The 22,949-nt window shown below is 40.5% G+C and overlaps 1 protein-coding gene across 1 annotated transcript in view; it reads right to left on the bottom strand.

Moving 5' to 3' along the window:
• Window positions 1–22,949, bottom strand: part of mpv17l (MPV17 mitochondrial membrane protein like) — a 99,522-nt gene that overhangs the window by 60,701 nt on the left and 15,872 nt on the right. The window lies entirely within an intron of this gene.

The following is a 22,949-nucleotide window of genomic DNA, read 5'->3' as shown; positions in this document are numbered from 1 at the left end:
TTGTATGCTGTCTTTAGGAATTAATGTTTATAAGTTTTTAGTTCAGAGTGAATAGTGTAGGTGGAACAGAAAGTTGCAAAGAGACATTGATAGTTTAAAAGCATGGTAAAAAATATAATTGGAGATGCAAATAACTATGAGGAAACATACCTATCTGCTGTGTCCAAAGGAAGGAATCAATAACTATTTTCATTTTCATTGGAAATAAAATTATTTTATACCCTTAGATGGATCAGGGTATTTTCTAAAAATGGTACAAAGCAAAGTTTGGAGAAACAGAGGATTAATGATGTACATATGCCTCAGTGTAGAGAGGGAGTTCCAGAATTTGGTGCCTCAGCAGCTGAAGGCATTGCTCCCAGTATTAGGCAGATGGAAGTGTGATGTGATCAGGAGACAAGAAGGGATGATGAACAAACTGTACATATTGAAGTGCTGGAGGACAAAGAGAAGCCATTTGAAGATGGGGGATGAGAAGAAGGTGCTGCTTAATGGGCACTTCAGGTACCTCAGAAGGTCTTACTACCAATGGGCTGCAGTCCACACTTCGGTGGCATAGTCATAGTGAATAAAGCTTCAAAACTTCAAAGTAAAACTTATTATCAGAGTACATACATGTCACCACATACAACCTGAGATTCTTCTTCTGTGGTATACTTAGCAAATCTTTAGAACAGTAACTGTAAATGTGGACGACAAACTGTGCAAATGCAGATATAAATAAATAGCAATGAATAATGAGCATGAAATAACAAGATAAAAGAGTCCTTAAATGAGTGCAGTTACCCCTTTTGCTCAAGAGCCCGATGGTTGAGTGGTACTATCTGTTCTTGAACATGGTGGTGTGAGTCCTGAGGATCTTGTACCTTCTACCTGATGGCATCAGTGAGAAAAATGCATGGCCTGGGTGGTGAGGATGATGCATGCTGCTTTTCTATGGCAAAGGTTTCATGTAGATGTTCTCAATGGTTAGGAGGGTTTTATCTGTGATGTATTGGACTGAAACCACAATCTTCTGTAGAATTTTCTGCTCGAAGGTATTAGTGTTTCCTTACCTGGCCATAATGCAGTCAATCAGCCCATTTTCCACTGGACATCTATACAGGTTTGCCAAGGCTTTGATGACATTCCAAATCTCTGCAGACTCCTGATGAAGTAGAGGCACTGTTGGGCTTTCTTCACAATTATATTTTCTATGATGGGTCCACAATAGGTCCTCTGAGATAGTGATACCCAGGAATTTAAAGTTTCTGAGCCTCCCATGATTACTGGTTCATGGATCTCTGGTTTCCCTCTCCTGAAGTCTACAATCAGTTTCTTGGTCTTTTTGACACTGAGTGAGGAGTTGTTATGACACCACTCAGCCAAGTTTTCCATCTCCCTCCTGTGTGCTGATTCATCACCACCTTTCCCAATTACCCCATATTAACCACATTACCTCATATTCAATTCCATCTTCAATTATTTTTACCATTCTCTTAAACTAAGATATTACTTTGCAACTCTCTGCTCCCAATTGGTACAGTGAGCATATCAGTAGCACAGCCGTAGAGGATGACTACATTCCCCATATTTAATCCTATCTGCAATTGTTTTTCTTTACTATTCTCTTAAACTATCAATGCCTCTTTGAAAATTTCTTCTCCCACATACAACTAAAGACTTATAAATCTTAATTCCCGAAAACCACATAAAAAGTCAATGGTTGTGGGTGGGAAAGGAATCAATAATTGTGGATTTTCATTCTGAGTTCATTGTGATTCCGGGGACTGCTAGCTGTTGGAAATCACCGGAAGACAGATGGGAATGTGCCTGACCTCTCACTGCACTGTGGCACAGAGTCATAGTGGTTCAATTTTGTAGATGGTCCCTCAGGATTTCAACCACAGCATCTGGCACATCTAGTGTGGCCACATTCTTAGAAGTCAGTTGCCAATTATCACTAAAAAGATAAATATATCTCAGGTTTTTTTTTCTTTACTTCATGTTCAAATGATTTTTCTAGTCCACATTTTTGATGATGACAGAGTTAATCCAGGGTTTAAAATGTTTTAAATTATTGAGATACAGCTCAGAGTAGGCCCTTCTGCCCCTTCAGCCCATTCACGTTTAAAATAAATGCATTACCTTTCAATTTTTAAACTTCTTTATTTTTTTTTGTTATTATTCATATCAATGTCAGCTGTTTTAAATGTTTCTCTGTATCAGGGGCATTTTGAAATATGAGGGGCCAAAGGTGGACAGAGCAATGCTTGGGTGGGGCCATCAGATGCAAACTGCCACACACAGCCCAACCCATTCATAAAACAGCCACAGAAGCAAGGCATCAAGATCATTGGAAGCTGCTTTGCTGTAAAAACATAGGTGGGACTACAGGGCTGGTATTGTGAGTGAGCGTGGACGGTGAGTCGTATCAAACTCACCCATTGTGCAAAGAGTTAAATGGGCAAGTGAACAAACAAACTCAATGTCAGCAAGACCAAGGAGTTGATTATTGACTTCAGGAGGAGGAAACTACAGGTCCATTAGCCAGTCCTCATAGGAGGATCAGAGGTGGACAAGATCAGCATCTTTAAATTCTTTGGTGTTAATATTTCAGAGGACCTGTCCTGGGCCAAGCACGTAAGTGCAATTGCGAGGAAAGCACAGCAGGACTACTTCCTTAGCAGTTTGCAAAGATTCGGCATGACATCTAAAACTTTGACAGACATCTATAGATGTGTAGTGGAGAGTATATTGACCGGCTGCATCACAGTTTAGGATGGAAACACCAAGACTTTTGAATGGAAAATCCAGCAGAGTTCTGGTTATGGCCCAGTTTATCACAGGTAGAGCCCTCCCCTCAATTGAGCACATCTGCATGAAGCATTGTCACAGGAAAGCAGCATCCATCATCAGATACACCCAGCACCTAGGACATGCTCTCTTCTCAATGCTGCCATCAGGAAGATGATACAGGAGCTTCAGGATGCACACCAGGAACATTTCAGGAACAGTTATTACCCCTCAACTATCAACCAAAGGGGATAACTTCACTTAACTTCACTTGCCCCATTATTGAAATGTTTCCACATCCTATGGACTCATTTCCAAAGACACTTCATCTCATGCTTTCAATATTTATTTCTTCTTCTTCTTCTTCTTCTTCTTCTTATTATTATTATTATTATTGTTGTTGTTGTTGTTATTATTATTATTATTATTATTACTTTATTTTTGTATTTGCACAGTTTGTTGTCTTTTGCACACTGGTTGAACACCCAAGTTAGTGTGGTCTTTTGTTGATTCTATTATGGTTATTATTCTGTTATGGATTTATAGAGAATGTTTGCAAGAAAATAAATCTCAGAGTTGCATATGGTGACATATCTGCATATGTCCTTTGATAATTACTGTGACTTTGAACTTTGAAGTTTGGTGTGTGTTAGGACACAGGCAGCTAAGGTTTGGAAGTCTGTGGGCTTACAGATGGAGGAATGAGAGGCTTGACCTCAAGGATGTGTTTGACAGCATGACTGAAGGTTTCAGCAGCAGATGAGTTGAGGCCAGGTTGTATCAGATGATGTAATGGGGGGGTGGGGTGGAATGGACAGTCTTAATGATTCTTCAAGGGTGAGCCTAATCTATGGCTGATATTATAATCCTATTCAGGAAAATTATGATGATGAGCTCAAAAATTATTAGTAACTGGGTCTCATGTTGTTAGGAATAGTTGGTCACTTCACAACAAATTCTGGATTAGCTTCTCTTAAAAATAAGTTCCTGCTGCTGTCTGTAAGGCATTCTCTCATGACCACATGGGTTTCTGGTTTCCTCACACATTCCAAAGCCGTATGGGGCGGTAGGTTAATTGACACCTGGGTATAATTGAGCAGCGCAAACCGGTTGGGCCAGAAGGGCCCGTTACTCTGTTGTATCTGTAAATGTAATTAAATTACTTTATTTGGTATTCTATAGATCATTAAGATTCCTAACTCACGTAAAAAAATTGGTTTGCAAATATAGACCAAGACTCAAAAGTCTTACAGTTAATCTCTTCTAATTGGAAGAGTAACATATATTGTACTAAGGACTATTATCAGTTTCTTTTAATGTAAGATGAATATCAAAAAGAAAGAAGACCATAGTTCTAAGATCATTTCTTTTTCTAGGCTATAACATAGGGAAGTTCAACCACATGGATCAGTCCTTGGGATTTAATTCATATGCCTCATGAAGGATGAAATCTCTCTGGTATAATCAAATTCTGAGGAACCAATTTTTTTAAAAGTGAAATGAAAATAATTTATGTCTATGGTAGGTCGAGACTAATTTTTCAATTTACTGAAGCCTGAAATTTCTATTAAAATAATGTTCCACAAGCCGCCCAGAGCATGTTTAAAGATTTACGCTCTGCTATAACTGTTACTCTACTTCATGCCTAAGTTGTAATGGAAGATAGAATTACACAAACTTACTTCTCTGATATTTTCATGTTAACAAATGCAATTTTCAATTCTGTTAAGGAAAATAATGATTCTCAAACTGATAAATAAGGCAAAAGTGAGATTACCTGGAAGACTATTGAGTTTTCTTCATAGAAACATTCAATAGTAACTGAATGAATAATGGTATCCAAAAAAAACTGAACTGTAAACAACATTATGAATTATCAAAATGAAATAGAAATTATCACAGGTGTCTGAGAACCTGGAGATGCTAGTCAGAAATAAAGTAAAATTACTTCTTATGAAGGTAAAGAAGTTTCACTAAGTAGAGTGTAATGATATTAATTACTTTTTCATTTCAAATGAAGCCAAAACATTATTATAATAAAATGCAATATTATCAAGAACACTTGTATTCATAACATGCACTCATAGATGGATCACTGATAAAAATGTTTAATATATCAATCAATCAAAAATATATAATTGTATCAATCTAAAATATATCATTATCTCAATCATCCAGATTTTCAGCATCAACACATTGGAATACAGTAACTTAATCTCCCATAAATTGAAAAGTTTTCTTTTGGCATGCATGAACAATGGATAAAGTTATGATACTTAAATATTTTAGATATTTCTATGGTTTCAAAGAAAGGGACAAGTTTATAAAAGGTCTTGCTCTCTAAAAGTGAAGGTTGGATAGCTTCCAAAGTTTCTCTAGTACACAGAGACAACTTTACTTTTCACAGTTCTATTTTATGAAGCTGAGCAAGCTTTCTTTTAGATTTTCCAGACAGATTATTCAGCAGTGATAATAACAGGGGATGCAGTTTGTTTGCACCTGACTGGAAACAGGCATTAACGCACACTCATTAGTCCTCTCTTCACTTTTTACAAGATGCAAATGAAAGTCTTAAAAATATGTAAAAGCACACTTTGTCGAGCATTTTCACTCTATTCACAACAAAGGCAGGCTTTCCCAACGGCCGGCCGTTTTAATCCCATTTTACATTCCCATTTAATCCATGGCCTCCTCTACTGCCACAATGAGGCCATTCTCAGGTTGGAGGAACAACACCTCATATTCTGTCTGGGTAGCCTCCAAACTGATGGCATGAACATCAATTTTTTTTAACTTCTAATAATTTCTCTCTTCTCCCCCTTCTCTTTTTCCATTCCCCATGCCAATTCCCCTCCTTCTTTTCTCCTCACCTGTCCATCACTTCCTTTTGGTGTGTATCCTCCTTCCTTTTCTCCCATGGTGCATTCTCCTGTCCTATTAGATTCCTTTTTCTTCAGCCCTTTAACTTTCCCACCTGTCACCTTCCAGCTTGTCACTTTTTCCCCTCTCCCCCACACACCTACCTTCCCATTCACCCTGTTTCACCTATCACTTGCCAGGATGACCTCCTTCCTCTCCCTCCAACCTTCTTTTTCTGGCTTCTTCCACCTTCTCTCCAGTCCTGATGAAGCATCTCAGGGCTGAAATGCTGACGGCTCATTCCTCCCCGTAGAGACGCTCCCTGACCTGCTGAGTTCCACTGGCATTTTGTGTTCATTCCTGTCAATTAAATATTGTTTTGTGGGGCTATTACTCACTTTGGCTCATTCCTTGAGGAAGATAAAGAGAGGAAAAGTGTGAAGAAGCTCATGTTAACAGGAAATAGTACCATTGTAATTACGTGGGAACTGAGGGCAGAGATTAAGAAGAAGTCTCATACACACCTTGGAGGCCCGGTTAAAGTGAAAAGGACAAAGAAGGTAGATGTTGTCAACTGTGGAATTTGCTGCAGTTCTTGATGCTTGAATATTTAATGTACTATAAACCAAAAATTACAGAGGTACATTATTTATGAATGAGCCAAAGTAAAACCATGTGAGTTGACAGGCTGTAATCACAGTGCAATAACAGGAAAGATGATAGTATTCATATAACATGTACTTTTAAACCAGGTCCGCTTGCTTTCAAGAATGACATTTGTCCTATCCTAAACTGCCTACCAACACCACTCCAGAAGACCACCTTGTGCCTAATGTGAAACCACCTGCCCAATTTAAATTGCCTGGCCACAGCCTGGCTGTGTTTACACTGAAAATCATAGATTCCAATAGAATCTAAAGCTGCTCACTCCAGCATATGGTGGAAAGAGGGGACGTTTATTAGGTGTTAAACATAGAGAATTTTAATGTTTGACATGTTCCCTACTATGAAAAAATTAATCATGCAACAACTCAAAAGATGGTTTATTTTGAAGTCGTGGTATCCATCAAACAGGACAGCATTTAGGAGCATTGGAGCAATGTTGAAGTGTGAGTTAGATTTCGAGCACAGACCACTTATTGCACCACTGGCTGTTGAATGTGTAATGAACAGTGACTCTCCCTCCACAGGACCATTGCATCATCCACAGAGGCGAGTATAATTTCTGAAGTTTATGGCTCCCCTGTGAAGCAGATCGGACGTAATTGCAACACAGAAAATTTACCCCAGTAACATACCTGAAAAGCATTATTCAACACATAATATTCTTACAGATTCTGAAAGTTAAGGCCTTTTACAGTCTACATTTCCTTCCTTTAATTAATTACTTGGAAAGTGCACACGAAGCAAAGATCACTACACATGACACTAGTAATGGAATCCAAATAATATACCCTTTATTTAGGTGAATGATTGGAAAATCATTTGTGGCAGCATGGTAGCAATGTGTCCAGCACAACGCTTTACAACACAGGCAACCTGGGTTCAATTCTCGCCGCTGCCTGTATTGAGTTTGTACGTTCTCCCCGTGACCCTGTGGTTTTACTCTGAGTGCTCTGGTTTCCTCGCCACACTCCAAAGACATACCAGTTGGTAGGTTAATTGGTCATTGTAAATTGTCCCGTGATGAAGCCATAATTAAATTGGGGATTGCTGGGTGGCGTGGCTCGAAGGGACGGGAGGGCCTATTCCATGCTGTATCTCAATAAAATAAAAAAAAGATGTGTTTTGACCAATCTTTATTCCCTGTGCTTAACATTTAATGCCCAGATACATGATGAAAATCTGTCTGAATTTCTCCTGCTGTTTACTATTTGCAATATATGTCATTCTCCCAAAACTTCCTAAAGATTGTGGCAACTTTATGCGTGGCCAAAAATCATAAAATTATAGAAGTGAGTTACTCTAACTGGTCCAGTGAGAGTTGTTTGTTTACTCATTATTCCCTCCTTCCCCATAATGATCCTTCTTGTTTCAGTATGATTTAAAAAGGCCAGAGGCTTTGCTCATGCTGAATGAAAGGACATTACATCACGGGGGGAAAATGCAGAGATAGGGGAAGGTTATGACCCTCAAGCAAATAATTCTGACATATCATAAAAACATTAGTGTTTTCAAACTTGATCTCTTCTATTTTTGGGAACATTGGCCTCAGCTCCTGAATTCTGGACTGAAGGCTTGTGTTGAGGGTGTTGGGTATTGTGGTCAAACTCTGCTCTCAGCTGATGATAACCAGATATCATAAGTACCTCATATTCCATATATATTTCATATATGTGTAGGCAGTTTACAGTTGAACACTGAATTTTCCACTTTCAGTTAATCAACACACTTGTGTTATCCTCCCACACACACTTAGCAATCGACATAATCTTCGCCTTCCTTTGTTAACCTCTCCCATTCCCCTCTGTCCCCACCAGTGGTTCCACCTGCCCATCATCCCCTCTCCACCATCTATTAATCATCTCCTCCTTATCTGGTTCTACCCATCCCCCTCCAACCTCTGCTCTCTGTTCCTCTCCTCCAACTGGTTCCATCTACTCCTCATTGCCTCCCCATGTGGTTCCTCCCATGACTTCAAAGTTCAAAGTAAATTTATTGTCACTATGTAAAACCCTGAGATTCGTTTTCCTGCAGGCATTCTCAATAAATCCATGACAGAATGATAAACATAATAGAATCAATGAAAGGCTGCACTAACTTGGGCGTTCAATCAGTGTGTAAAAGACAACAAACAGTGCAAATACAAAAAGAAAGAAATAACAATAATAAATAAATAAATAAGCAATAGAAATAAAAAAATGAGATGAGAAGTCTTTGAGAATGAGTCAATAAGATGTGGGAACATTTCAATGAGGGGGCAAGTGAAGTTATCACCTTGGTTCAAGAGCCTTATGGTTGAGGGGTAATAACTGTTCCTGAACCTGGTGGTGAGAGTCCTGAGACTCCTGTACCTTCTTTCTGATGGCAGCAGCAAGAAAAGAGCATGTTCTGGGTGGTGGGGGTCCCTGATGATGGATGCTGCTTTCCTGCAACAATATTTCTTGTCGATGTGCTCAATGGTGGGGAGGGCTTTACCCATGATGGACTGGGCTGTATCCACTACTTGTTATGGGATGTTCTGTTCAAGGGCACAGGTATTTCCATACCAGGCTGTGATGCAGGCAGTCAATATACTCTCCTCCACACATCTATAGAGGTTTGTCAAAGTTTCAGATGTCATGCCAAATCTTTGCTAACTTCTAAGGAAGTAGAGGAACGGCTGTGCTTTCTTTATATTTTCACTTCTGTGCTAGGCCCAGGGCAAGTCCTCCGAAATAATAACACAGAGGAATTTAAAATTATTGACTCTCTCCACCTCTGATCCTCTGATGAGGACTGGCTCACAGACCACAGGTTTCCTCCTCCTGAAGTCAATAATCAGCCCCATGGTCTTGCTGACCTTGAAGGAGAGGTTGTTGTTATGGCACCACTCAGCCAGATTTTCAATCTCCCTTGTATGTGCTGATTCATCACTACCTTTGATTTGGTCTACAACAGTGGTGTTGCCTGCAAACTTGAATATGGCATTGGAGCTGTGCTTAATCACACAGTCATGAGTGTAAATGGTAAAGGGTGCACAGACGCATTGCACCTGTACTGATGGAGATCATGGAGAAGATGTTGCTGCCAATCTGAACTTACTGAAGTCTGCAAGTGAGAAAGTCGATGATTCAATTTCACAAGGAGGTATTGAAGCCAATGTTTAGAAGCTTATTGATTAGTTTTAAAGGGACGATGGTTCTTTCAGTATTCTATTTGCTCTTCCAGCTTCCAGCACTGACATCTTTGGCAATCATGGGAAAGTTCCTACATGCCTCTTCTGATACTGGAAAGATAGTAGTGTTTCTGAAACATTTTTTAAACTATTTTAAAGACAGCAAAACATAGTATATAAAATAATTTGTTGTAAATGTTGAACTTTTGTAATGTGATTTCTAAATTTGACCAGATTACTCATGAGTTGAGATAGTGACAAAAAAAAACTTTAGAAATATATGTTGAGCCGTTCTTTTTGGTTCTTCACTATGTTTTACTCATTCTGTACTAACTGCTCATTTTTGACTGGCATTTCTGACTCCCGTTTTCTGCTTCTTCATTGAAAACATGGGAATTTAAGGAAACTGAAGTGATTCTTAACGTCAGCTGTGATTATTTTTCATGGCCTATGAACATGTCTCCTCAACTGATTTGTTCTGATAGCATCGCACCATTTTTGTGTAGCTCCCACATTCTAAATTCAAGATGTATATATGAAAATCAAAAAGAAAATAGCAGACACAAGGAAATCTGAAATAAAGATAGAAAATGTTGGAAACTCACAGCAGACGGGGCAGTGTCAATAGGAGAAACAGCCTTAACTTTTCAGTGAATTTCTCCTATATGTAACATTGCCACTGGGCCTACCTTGCTGTCATAGTTCCAGCACCTTGGAAGGAAATTATTATTTAATATGGTCCACAACTGGCTGACTAACCAGCTGCAGTTCAATAAGCAGCTTCCTATGACAACTGTGTTCATCTTTGGCCCACCTGTGCAGTTTTTTGACTGTAACAGTGCCTTCAATGTTATAATTCCAAGTAAGCCCAGCACCAAACTCTGAGACCTGAGAGTTAACAGTTCCGTCTGCAACTGGATCCTCGACTTCCTGGCCAACAGACTGCAAACAATAAGGATAGGCAGCAACACCACTCCATAGTTATTCGCAATGCTGGTGCTCCACAAGGTGGTGTCTTCAGCCCTTTACTCCATTCCCTGTGATGGCCAGATCTGCTCAAATTCCACCCACGTCCAGATAGGTCATTTGACGAACAAGAAGAAGAGAGGGAGCTTAGTAACATGGTGCCATGACAACAACCTTCCCTAAATGAATGCAAAACAAAATAGCTGGTCATTGACTTCAGGAAGGGGAGGGGTTTGGGGGTACACCTGATCATATTTACATCAGTGATGCTGAGGTCATGAGGGTTGAGGGCTCCAAGTTCCTAGGGATGAACATCAACATTAGCCTGTCCAGTTTGAACCATACAGACACGCAGCCAAGAATGTTCACTGACATCTCTGCTTTCTCAGGAGGGTAAAGATATTTGGGAAGTCTCCATCAATTCTTACCAAGTCTTATTGATACAGGTGATCACAAAAAACTTCCGTGGAAACCAGTCCTCCCTCCATGGACTCCAGCTACACTTCTCGCTGCCTCAGTAAAGCAGCCCGTATAATCAAAGATACCACCCACCCTAGACTCTCTTCTCCTCTCCCCCATCTGTCAGAAACAAAAGCCTGAAAGCACATATCAAGGCTCAAGGTCAGTTCAGTATCACCTTTATAGGACTACTGAATGTTGCCCTAATTTAGTAAAACACTCTTGACCTCACAATCTACCTCATTGTGATCTGACACCTTATTGTGTACCTAATCTGCATGTTTTCTGTAGCTGTTACACTTTATTCTACATTCTATTATTGTTTTACCTCTGTGCACTGTGTAATCAATTGACCTTTATGAACAGTATGCAAGACAAATGGTTTCTAGGTTTCGGCATTTCCCCTAAGAAAAGTTTCATAACATTGAGGGCAACAGAGAGATTCCACCAGTTGTGAGGTTTAGTGATGAGGAGAACTAATTCATTTTCATTGTGTGCTGGTATTGGATTTGGTGACTGCAAAGTTTTAAACTTAAGCAAAGACCTTAAGCCCTTTTGGATATAAATATCCATGAGTACTCTCACAATAGGGAGATTATACTGTAACCACCCAAGCTTCAAAGACTAGTTCACTTTCCTGCTTATTCCCCATGATGACTTTAACTGCCAGTACTCACTATTCAAGCAGTGGATACCAAGGAGAAGATACTTCTAGCTAACTAAACACAATTCATTTATTTTCAATGATACACATTTAAATCCAAACACCACTCTTAGAATACTTTTTAAACTCACAGAGGACTTCTACCTTAAACATTTCCAAATTACAAACCATTTCTAAACCAAAAAACACAAAGGATTTCCAAAGCACAGATACAACTCCTATAAGCTAAAAAGGTGAACAAACCATCTGTCATAGAACCTGAAACAAGAGGAATGGTTTCTAATTCACCCCGTGTTTTCTCATGTTTCTTGGTGCTCCTTTACTCCATTCCTAATAAGCCTAAACTGCTCTCTACATTTACTGTATACCTTTTTCTCTCCACTTGGGTGATTTCACAAGCATGTGATATTTCCTCAGAAACTCTTTTAACACAAATGGTTTGAAAGCATCTTGGAGACACAGTTCCACAATTGATGCTGTAAAACTAACTTCACTGAGTACATAAAACTCCCAACCATAAGCACATCAGTTATTTGATATGGTAAATGATAGAGGAACACTGTCTCCTTCAGCTGTGTTTATGTATGGTTTGAGTGATAACTAATCTTGATTTGATTTGATTATCCATCTGGTCTGTAGGTTCTATTGAACAAAAACAACTTAGTCAGCTTGTCTGTTTTGGAACAAGCCAATTTAAATAACCCATTGTCTTATACTGCACTTTTGGCTAATAACAGACAAGGTGCTATGAGCCAGCATTGGCTTTCTTCAAAGCTGCTTTATAGACAAAACTTAGTTATAACTTCAAACTGATTACTGCATTCTATTTACATTTTAAGAACTAAAGACTGACTCTCATTTACAACCAGAAATTTACAACCAAAACAACATTAGTTGGAAGTTTACTTAAAATTGTTTGTGATCTTACAAGTGGCAGCTGCTGTGTTTAGAAAGCAAGCTTTGCAAAATACCAAGAAAAGGATAGCCATCACATTTGGAGCAAAGTTAAGAGGTCAGAGAGAGAGAGATACTGAAGGCCTTGAAAGGTTTGCTTGGTAAGTCATGGAAAATTATTTGCATTGGTTAATGAGTTGATAGCTTGAAATTAATATCATCACCAAAATAACAAAGCTCAGGAGACTTTTTCCTTTTTTACATGTGTTGTTAACTTATTCAATGTCCTTCCAGAGATAATAGGAAGATTTTGAAAGGCAAATGAATATTTGAAAATATGTCCTCTTTTCTCTTAGGGCACATTCTGGAGTTAGGGTATATAGCAAATATTATTTTCAGCGCAATCAATCTTTAGATTTGAATGTGGATTGTAAATTGAATTTAAGATGCAGCTCTGAACTACAGGTCTTCCTGTAGTTGTTGATTACAAACCAGGAAACACCCATTCACTTGATGTCTGCATATGGTGAATCCTGAGCGAGAGACAATGCTGATTAATTTTCATTTTGGGTGTCTGGACTGTGGGTGTGAAGAAGAAGGTGTTTGAAAATTATATGTAATTCAAAGAAAGCATTGTAGGTACATTGTAACTGTAGAATTGTCCTGCTGATATTTGGCATATAAAAATGTCATATAATATTGGGTCGGGCAGCTCTCCTCTTCCAGGAGTGTGTTGAATATGATGACAGAGTTTTGCTTGAACAAAGGTTTCTATATCCACAGGCTTCAGTCCTCTCTGGTGACTTTGTTCACAGTTGCAATGTATGCCTGGTTGACTGATGCGTCACACTCCCCATACCACTGCAGAGCTCCTGAACACGGGGAGGCTGAGAACAGTCACTGGCAGCTGAAGGAAGCTTGGGAGGCAGTTCCTGTTCCCATTGTCAAGTCAGTGACAGAAGTAAGGGACACCGGAATGAACCCCGCAAGCACCATCCTAACAGAGGGGAGGGCACATAAGTGCCAAACGGTAATAGAACAGGAGGAAGATATTGGTGTAAAAGAAACACCCCTGGAAGGGGAAACAGAGGAATTTTTTTATAGATGGGTCTCCAAGTTACCTAGGGGGCAAATCACGAACTGGGTAGGTCGTGGTGAAGGAACCAAGTGAAGAATTAGCTTCAGGAACACTACCAGGGAGTTGCTCAACTCAGGTAGCGGAACTGGTCGCCCCAATAGAAGCATTGCACTACAGTAAAGGCAGGCGAGTAAGTATCTATACAGACAGCCAGTACACCTTCAGGGTGCTGCATGATTGTCTGATGACGTGGGCAAAACAAGGATTTGAAACCTCAGCAGGGGCAGGTATTTGGCACAGGCTCCTAACACAAGAACTGCTGGAGGCTGTGAGACTGCCAGCAGAGGCTGCTGTGATGAAAGTAAAGGCCTACCAGAATGGGAGAGAGTAAGGAGCAGGAAGGGAATGCGTGGGCAGGCATCAAAGGAAGAAGGCACAGGAGCCTCAGGACTCACACCAACAGGTTCAGGAATAGTTATTACCCTTCAACCATTAGGCTTCTGAACCAGAGGGAGTAACTTCACTCAACTTTACTTACCCCATCCCTGAACAGCTCCCATAACCAATGGACTCACTTTCAAGGATTCTTCATCTCATGTTCTCGATATTTATTGCTTATTTATTATTATTATTATTATCATCATCATCCCTATTTTGTTCTTTCTTTTGTATTTACAGTTTGTTGTCTTTTGTGCACTGGTTGTCTGCCCTGTCGGTGTGGTCTTTCATTGTTCAATTATGGTTATTGGAATTCTTGAATATGCCCGCAAGAAAATGAACCTTCAGGTTGTATATGATAACATTGTGGCGACCCACTTCCCAGCGCACTCGAACTGGCTCACAAAGTGGCGCACGCCGGCATTGAGGACGGTCCCAAAAAGGGCACCAAGCCTGCTTCACCAGCAAGGGGAAAAGCCCGCATGCGGGACGGGACTGTGAATACGAGCCCCCTACAGTATTCCCGCCCTCCCCAGGCGGGGTCAGGATGGCTTTAAAGCGAGGTCGTGAAGTTTGAATAAACCTCTTTTTGCAACTGCAGCTCACCGACTCCGTGTCGTTATTCCAGCGCTGCGTGTAGCACACCGCTACAATTGGTGACCCCGACGGCCCAAACGATATTTGAGCCGAAGATGAACGACACTGCACCTGTTCATGCAGTTTTGTTAAAACTGCCAAGCTGCTGGACGCTGCGACCTCACCTATGGTTCCAGCAAGCAGAAGCCCAATTCCACGTTCGGCAGATAACCTCGGAGGACACTACTACTATGTGGTGAGCTCCCTCGACCAGGACACAGCAGCCCAGGTTGAGGAGTTCATACAGTCACCCCAAGCAGAAGGCAAATACACGGAATTCAAAGCCTTGCTCATAAGGACTTTCGGACTCTCACGGTGCAAGCGAGCTGCCCACTTACTGCACCTGGATGGTTTGGGAGACAAGCCGCCATCGGCTTTGATGAACGAGATGCTGTCCCTGGCCGGAGGTCACAAGCCCTGCCTCATGTTTGAGCAGGTATTCCTAGAGCAGGTGCCCGAGGACATACGCCTGCTGCTGTCTGATGCGGATTTCAGCGACCCCCGGAAGGTGGCGACCTGGGTGGATGTACTGTGGAAAGCCAAGAAGGATAATGGGGCGTCCATCGCACAGATCACCAGGCCACGCTCCCAGCAGCAAACCAGACCAGGCCCGGCCGCAGAGCCCGCTAACCCCAGAGGCAGGGGTTAGGAGACCAATGAACAATGGTGCTTCTACCACCAGCGGAGGGGCGCAGAAGCCCACCGCTGTAGCTCATCCTGCAAGTTCCCGGGAAACGCCAGGGCTACGGTGGCTGGCCATCGGGATAGCCTCCTGTATGTGTGGGACAAGCGGTTGGGACACCGCTTTTTGGTCGACACTGGAGCCGAGATCAGCGTCTTACCTCCGATGAGTTACAACACCCGCAACAGAGCACCGGGTCCCTGTGCCGCATATTCAGGACTTTGCAGCAAATCTACACGGCGCACGGATCTTCTCCAAGGTAGACCTCGTCCGGGGACACCATCAAATCCTGATGCATCCAGACGACGTCCCCAAAACGGCACTCATCACCCCTTTCGGCCTTTTTGAGTTCCTCCGCATGTCGTTTGGCCTAAAGAATGCTGCACAGACATTTCAGCGGTTAATGGACGTGGTGGGACACGACCTGGACTTCGCTTTCATCTATTTGGACGACATCCTCATAGCCAGCAGCAGTCGTCAGTGTATTTTAACATGAATTATTTTAATAATAAGTTTACTTTGAACTTTGAACTCTGTTAGGCAGAGAGACAGATAAACAGGTTAGTATGCAATATATAAATATTACCATATTTTAACACATTAACATTAAAACCAAACAAGCCACAGAAATCTGTGATTTGCTTTGTACAATGCTTATATAATGGTGCTATTTTGTGTAGCACAATAACGCAAGACCCACTTTAGTAACTTGAGATTATAGACTTGGCCATCCATTTGCCAAAACCTGCACTAATGCACCAGTTTGAGATTGCATGCACACTTATTTCTGTTTTGAAAAACCATTAACCAGAGTTTTTCTTAGACAATGTAAAACATTCAGTTGGTCTATTTAGAATTAGTAAGCGTTTACCCATGTGCTGGCCAATTTAATTAAAAATGGATTATCTGTTCATTTATCTTGTTGCTATTCATAAACCCCTGCTGTTCACAAATTCAATAAGTATCCATTTCAAAAAATGCTTCACTGAGTATAAAATAAGTTGATTTATTCAGAGATCACAAAATACACATCATAATTGCAAGTTCACCTTTGGATATACAAGTACTAATAAATCCTATTCATCTAAGTGTTTCTGTTATATTCTCCTGCAGCTTACTTGATGCTTCAGCTTGGACAAGATCAGTTTCTTTCCCAAAGCAACTTCATTTTCAGTTGACAAAGGAACTTTCTTTGGAGCAGTACCTCTGGTTTTATCATCTCCCCTCATTAAGATTGAGGTCTTCAGCAAGTATTGTCTAGTGATTATGAACAAAGCCTGTTGTAACGCTCACCATATCTCCCAAGTGTATTTGCTTTATGACAGATCAGTTGTTCCAGACCCAAGATAGATGGAGCTAGCGGGTGCTTGGCGGCATCACCTGCTATATTGGACACTATCCTGATTAAAAAATTTGCCACTGTCACTGAGTCTAGATCTGGGAACTCCTTTCCCAACAGCACTGTGGCAATATGTCCCTTAGTAAGTTTGTAGAAAGCTAAAACATATGAATGCAAGTCAAAGGAGAGTGCTTTAAGGCAGTTCAAATCAAGGTTGCTCTTTGATTGTGGCGTGAAATGTTTGGTAGTTGTGATATTGATAATTTGGACAGCTATCTAAATTGACTTCTAATTATCAGATCATTTTTACCAATTGCTTTTCAATTGAGTTTACAATATTAATTCACTTACACTTTATTCTGTGGAGATATTATAGTGCAGAGCATTTTCCTGTTGCTGCCCTGGGTTTGGATACAGCTCACACAAAATGCTGGTGGAACACAGCAGGCCAGGCAGCATCGATAGGGAGAAGCACTGTCGACGTTTCGTCAGGACTCTTTTTATATTCTTTGTTCCTCCTTCAGCCACTTGAACCACAAAATATAAGGTGGAAGGTTCCAGCGTATCACAGGGAGTCAGAACAGGAATGTACCAGGTTCCTCCAAGTATTGTTAAACTGTATTTAGAATTTAGAAACATAGAAGCATAAAAAATCTACAGCACAATACAGGCCCTTCAGCCCACAAAGCTGTGCTGATCATGTCCTTACCTTAGAAGTTACTAGGCTAACCCACAGCCCTCTATTTTTCTAAGCTCCATGTACCTATCCAGGAGTCTCTTTAAAAGATCCTATCATATCTGCCTCCACCACCATCGCCAGCAGCCCATTCTACGCACTCACCACTCTCTGCTTAAAAAACATCCCTGACATCTCCTCTGCACCTACTTCCAAGCACCTTAAACCTGTGCCCTCTCATGTTGGCCTTTTCAGCCCTGGGAAAAAGCCTCTGATTATCCACACGATCAATACCTCTTCTACACTCTATCAGGTCACCTCTCATCTTCCGCCGCTCCAAGGAAAAAAGGCCAAGTTCACTCAACCTATTCTCATAAGGCATGCTCCTCAATCCAGGCAACGTCCTTGTAAATCTCCTCTGCACCCTTTCTATAGTTTCCACATCCTTCCTGTAGTTAGGTGACCAGAACTGAGCACAGTACTCCAAGTGGGGTCTGACCAGGGTCCTATAGCTGTAACATTACCTCTCAGCTCTTAAACTCAATTTCACAGTTGATGAAGGCCAATGCACTGTATGCCTTCTTAACCACAGAGTCAACCTGCACAGCAGCTTTGAGTGTCCTGTGGACTCGGACCCCAAGATCCCTCTAAACCTCCACACTGCCAAGAGTCTTACCATTAATACTATATTCTGCCATCATATTTCACCTATCAAAATGAACCACCTCACACTTATCTGAGTTGAACTCCATCTGCCACTTCTCAGCCCATTTTTGCATCCTATCAATGTCCCGCTGTAACCTCTGACAGCCCTCCACACTATCCACAACACCTCCAACCTTTGTGTCATCAGCAAACTTACTAACCCATCCCTCCACTTCCTCGTCCAGTCATTTATAAAAATCACGAAGAGTAAGGGTCCCAGAACAGATCCCTGAGGCACTCCACTGGTGACCGACCTCCATGCAGAATATGGCCCGTCTAACAGCCACTCTTTGCCTTCTGTGGGCAAGCCAGTTCTAGATCCACAAAGCAATGCCCCTTGGATCCCATGCCTCCTTACTTTCTCAATAAGCCTTGCATGGGTTACTTTACTAAATGCCTTGCTGAAATCCATATGCACTACATCTACTGCTCTACCTTCATTAACGTGTTTAGTCACATCCTCAAAAAATTCAATCAGGCTTGTAAAGCATAACCTACCTTTAGAAAGCCATGGTAACTATTCCTGATCATATTATGCCTCTCCAAATGTTCATAAATCCTTCCTCTCAGGATCTTTTCCAACAACTTACCAACCACTGAAGTAAGACTCACTGGTCTGTAATTTCCTGGACTATCTTACTCCCTTTCTTGAATAAGGGAACAACATCTGCAACCCTCCAATCCTCTGAAACTTCTCCTGTCCCATTGGTGATGCAAAGATCATTACCAGAGGCTCAGCAATCGACTCCCTTGCTTTCCACAGTAGCCTGAGGTACATCTTGTCCAGTCCCGGAGATTTATCCAACTTGATGCTTTCCAAAAGCTCCAGCACATCCTCTTTCTTAATGTCTATACACTCAAGCTTTACAATCCACTGTAAGTCATCCCTACAATCACCAAGATCCTTTTCCGTAGTGAATACTGAAGCAAAGTATTCATTAAGTTCCTCTGCTATCTCCTCCGATTCCATATACACTTTTCCACTGTCACACTTGATAGGTCCTATTCTTTCATGTCTTATCCTCCTGCTCTTCACATACTCGTAGAATGCCTTGGGGTTTTCCTTAATCCTGTCTGCCAAGGCGTTCTCATGGCCCCTTCTGATTCTCCTAATTTCTTTCTTAAGCACCTTCCTGCTTGTCTTATAATCTTCTAGATCTCTATCATTGCCTAGTTTTTGAACCTTTTGAAAGCTTTTCTTTTCTTCTTGACTAGATTTTCAACAGCCTTTGTGCACCACGGTTCCTGTACCCCACCATCTTTTCCCTATCTTATTGGAACGTACCTATGCATAACTCCATGCAAATATCCCATGAACATTTGCCACATTTCTGCCGTACGTTTCCCTGAGAACACCTGTTGCCAATTTATGCTTCCAAGTTCCTGCCTGATAGCTTCATATTTCCCCTTACTCCAATTAAATGCTTTGCTAACTTGTCTGTTCTTATCCCCTTCCAATGCTATGGTAAAGGAAATAGATCACTATCTCTAAAATGCTCTCCCACTGAGAGACCTGACACCTGACCAGGTTCATTTTCCAATACCAGATCAAGTACAGCCTCTCCTCTTGTAGGCTTATCTACATATTGTGTCAGGAAAACTTCCTGAACACACCTAACAAACTCCACCCCATCTAACCCCCTTGCTCTGGGGAAATGCCAATCAATATTTGGGAAATTAAAATCTCCCACCACGACAACCCTGTTATGATTACACCTTTCCAGAGTCTGTCTCCCTATCTGCTCCTCGATATCCCTGTTACCATCAGGTGGTCTGTAAAAAACACCCAGTAGAGTTATTGACCCCTTCCTGTATCTAACTTCCACCCACAGAGACTCAGTAGACAATCCCTCCATGACTTCCTCCTTTACTGCAGCCATGACACTGTCTCTGATCAGCAGTACCACTTCCCCACCTCTTTTGCCTCCCTCCCTGTTCCTTCTGAAACATGTAAAGCCTCGTACTCTAAATAACTATTCCTGCCCTTGTGCATTTACTTACACAACAGTAGTAACCACCTTGTGCCAAAGGCACCAAAATCCTGGTGATGCATTTTGAGTTTCTTACAAATCATTTTCACTCATGATCAGTACAAAGGATATTGTCAATACATTGGGTACTACTCATGTTGAATCAGAATGTAACTTATGTCTGTGTTACATAAGAAGGAAGAAGAGAAATTAAAGAATACAAATGAACTATTATAATTTTGAGATGTAAACCAAAATTCTGCTGCATTTTACAGACCTCTTTTAAATTTAATTCTGACAATTAGATAATAGCACATCTACATGGAGCGTTGTCACAGGACAGCAGCTTCAATCACCAAGGACCCCCACGACCCAGGTCCAGCTTTCTTCTGGTTGCAGCCATAAGGAAGAAGGAACAGGAGCCTCAGGATCTAACCCACCAGGTTCAGGAACAGTTATTATCCCCCAGTCATCAGGCTCCTGAACCAGTGGAAATAATTTCTCACGTCCCGTCACTGAACCGTTCCCACAGCCTATGGCCTTACTTTCAAAGATTCTTAGTTTCTTGATATTTATTGTTTATTTAATTTATTTTTTTCTCAGCTCAAGCTAGTAACACCTGAGGTGCAGGCATAGCCAAGCACACCTGTTTGTCAATTGCTGGAAACTTTTCGGACTATTCTAGTGGTGTTTACTATTGTGGCTTTCGGAAGAGTTACATAGATATTGCTGTGTAGCTCTAACTGTTTAATGCTATGTGTAGTGCCTTTGGGATGACATCACTTGTAGATATTACTGTCAGGACAATGTATACCTTGTTCATATTCCATAGTCTTTCAATTTCCTCTTTTTAATACAGCATATTTCTGGTGCTTTTCACTTATCAATTTCTGTAAGTTATGTGTGTTTGGATTTGTTATATCTAGTAATTAAGTTATTCTTACTTGTTAATCATTTGTTATTATATCTGGACAATTATTCATTGTCCTATCTGTAATAACTGACTGATTATAACATAATTTGTCATATTCCAACTCTAAAGCTGGATCAGGTTTATATTTATAGTAAGTTGTGATTTCATTTATGAGTTTGTATTTTAAAGCAAGCTTTTGATGAGTGATGTTTACACAGACACTTGATTGTGTCTGTGTAAGTAATCAGATTGAGTTAAACTGCTACAGGACCCTGTAATGTGTTCGGTTGTTTCTGGGTTTTTTTCTCTCAGCATTTTCTACATCTATCAGCTGGAATTTGTCAGTCTTTTATTATGTATTTTTGATATTTTTAGTGTTAACCACCTGGTCCTCTATTGCCACAAGGAACACTTCTGTTTCTGAGAAGAGGTCTCCAACCCTGAGCCAGGTGTTCGACACCTCCTTATTGACATCTAGTCTACTCAGATCATGGGGATGCCTTCCATCGAGGGTCATGCTCTTCCACTGGTTAACTTTTTCTTCAATAATGTCTTTATTTTTCTGGGTTGTGGTCTCACTTTAGTGGTGTAAACATCTTATTGGAATTCCATATGCTTGCATGGAGAGTTAATTCCTGTTTTCATTGATGAAAGTTTGTTGTGTAGAACTTTAATGTCTGTTATTCCTGTTCCCCCTTCTGTCCTAGGTATGATAATCTATGAGGGATGATTGATAAGTTTGTGGCCTAAGGTAGGAGTCAATTTCAGAAAACCTAGCACATTTATTTTTCAACATAGTCCCCTCCTACATTTACACTCTTAGTCTAGTGGTCATGGAGCATAAGGATCTTGGACCTCCAGAAAGTGTCCACAGCATGGGTGATTAATAAGTTCGTGCTCTAGGGTAGAAGGAAATGAGTTATACAGCTCTCATTACATGCACATGCAGTTCAACTCTTTGAGTGATTATGCAGAAAGTATGAAGTTAATAACATCTCCTTCTACCATAGGGCAGCAACTTATCAATCACCCCTCATAAGTGCATTTGAGTGTACATAATGTTTGTGAAATTCTTCATTTCAGTTTTTATTTCTCTTAGTAAATTTTCCAGATTTATTTATTATTATTTCTCTCCGATTCTTTCTTTCTTTATTTGCACAATTTATTGTTTTTTGCACATTGGTTGTTTGTCCATCCTCTTGGGTGCAGTCTTTCATTGATTCTATTATGCTTCTTGGATTTACTAAGTATGCCTATAAGAAAATTAATCTCAGGGCTGTATATTGCTGACATATATGTACTTTGATGATAAATTTACTTTGAACATTGAATTAGAAATATATGGTTATGAATAATTGTCGGGTTTATATTAAGGAGCAAAATTATACTTAAGGCTAAATTAGCACATAGTGCTTAATTTTATCCCAGTGGTTGCAAAACAGCAAATATTCATGATATCTTAATAATTTTCCAATGACCTTTGGACCTGAGTTTATGATTAAAAGCTTTTTTTCAGTAATGTTCTTCACTGAAGCATTTCTAATCTTCAACCTTTGTACTGTAAAGCAAAATAAGTACTAAAGAATCTGTGATACTAAATGGTGCCTCCTTCTGAAATTTAATCTAGTAAAATGGTGCAATCAATCCATATTGAAGTCAACCTTACAACTACAATAAAAGATCGCCTACTGTTAACACCACAGCTAGGTCTGGTTCCATCTTTCAGAAACATCTCCATGCACATTACTTTAATAAATCGAGAATTTCATTATGACAGTCAATGATTAATTTATACACTGAAAAGGTAAGTGAATCAAAATCCATGTCCTCTGTCAGGCCAATATCCCCCAGCACTGAAATCCTAGTTTCACTTTTGACTATGTTGCACTCCCAAAACAGACAATCTCTTCTGTGCTTCATCATGGGACCAGATGGCCAAACAGAGAGAGAGGAAGATTCAAGGATGAGCTCAAAGCCTTCTTGAATAAATGCAGTATGGCCACATTCGTGTAGGAATCCCTGGTCCATGACTCGTCGTGCTAAAGGAGCATGCATTGCGAATCCCATGACCAGTACTC

This window comes from Hypanus sabinus, chromosome 9 (genome assembly GCF_030144855.1).
Source record: "Hypanus sabinus isolate sHypSab1 chromosome 9, sHypSab1.hap1, whole genome shotgun sequence".
NCBI lineage: Eukaryota > Metazoa > Chordata > Chondrichthyes > Myliobatiformes > Dasyatidae > Hypanus > Hypanus sabinus.
This window is presented reverse-complemented; position numbering and strand designations above follow the sequence as displayed.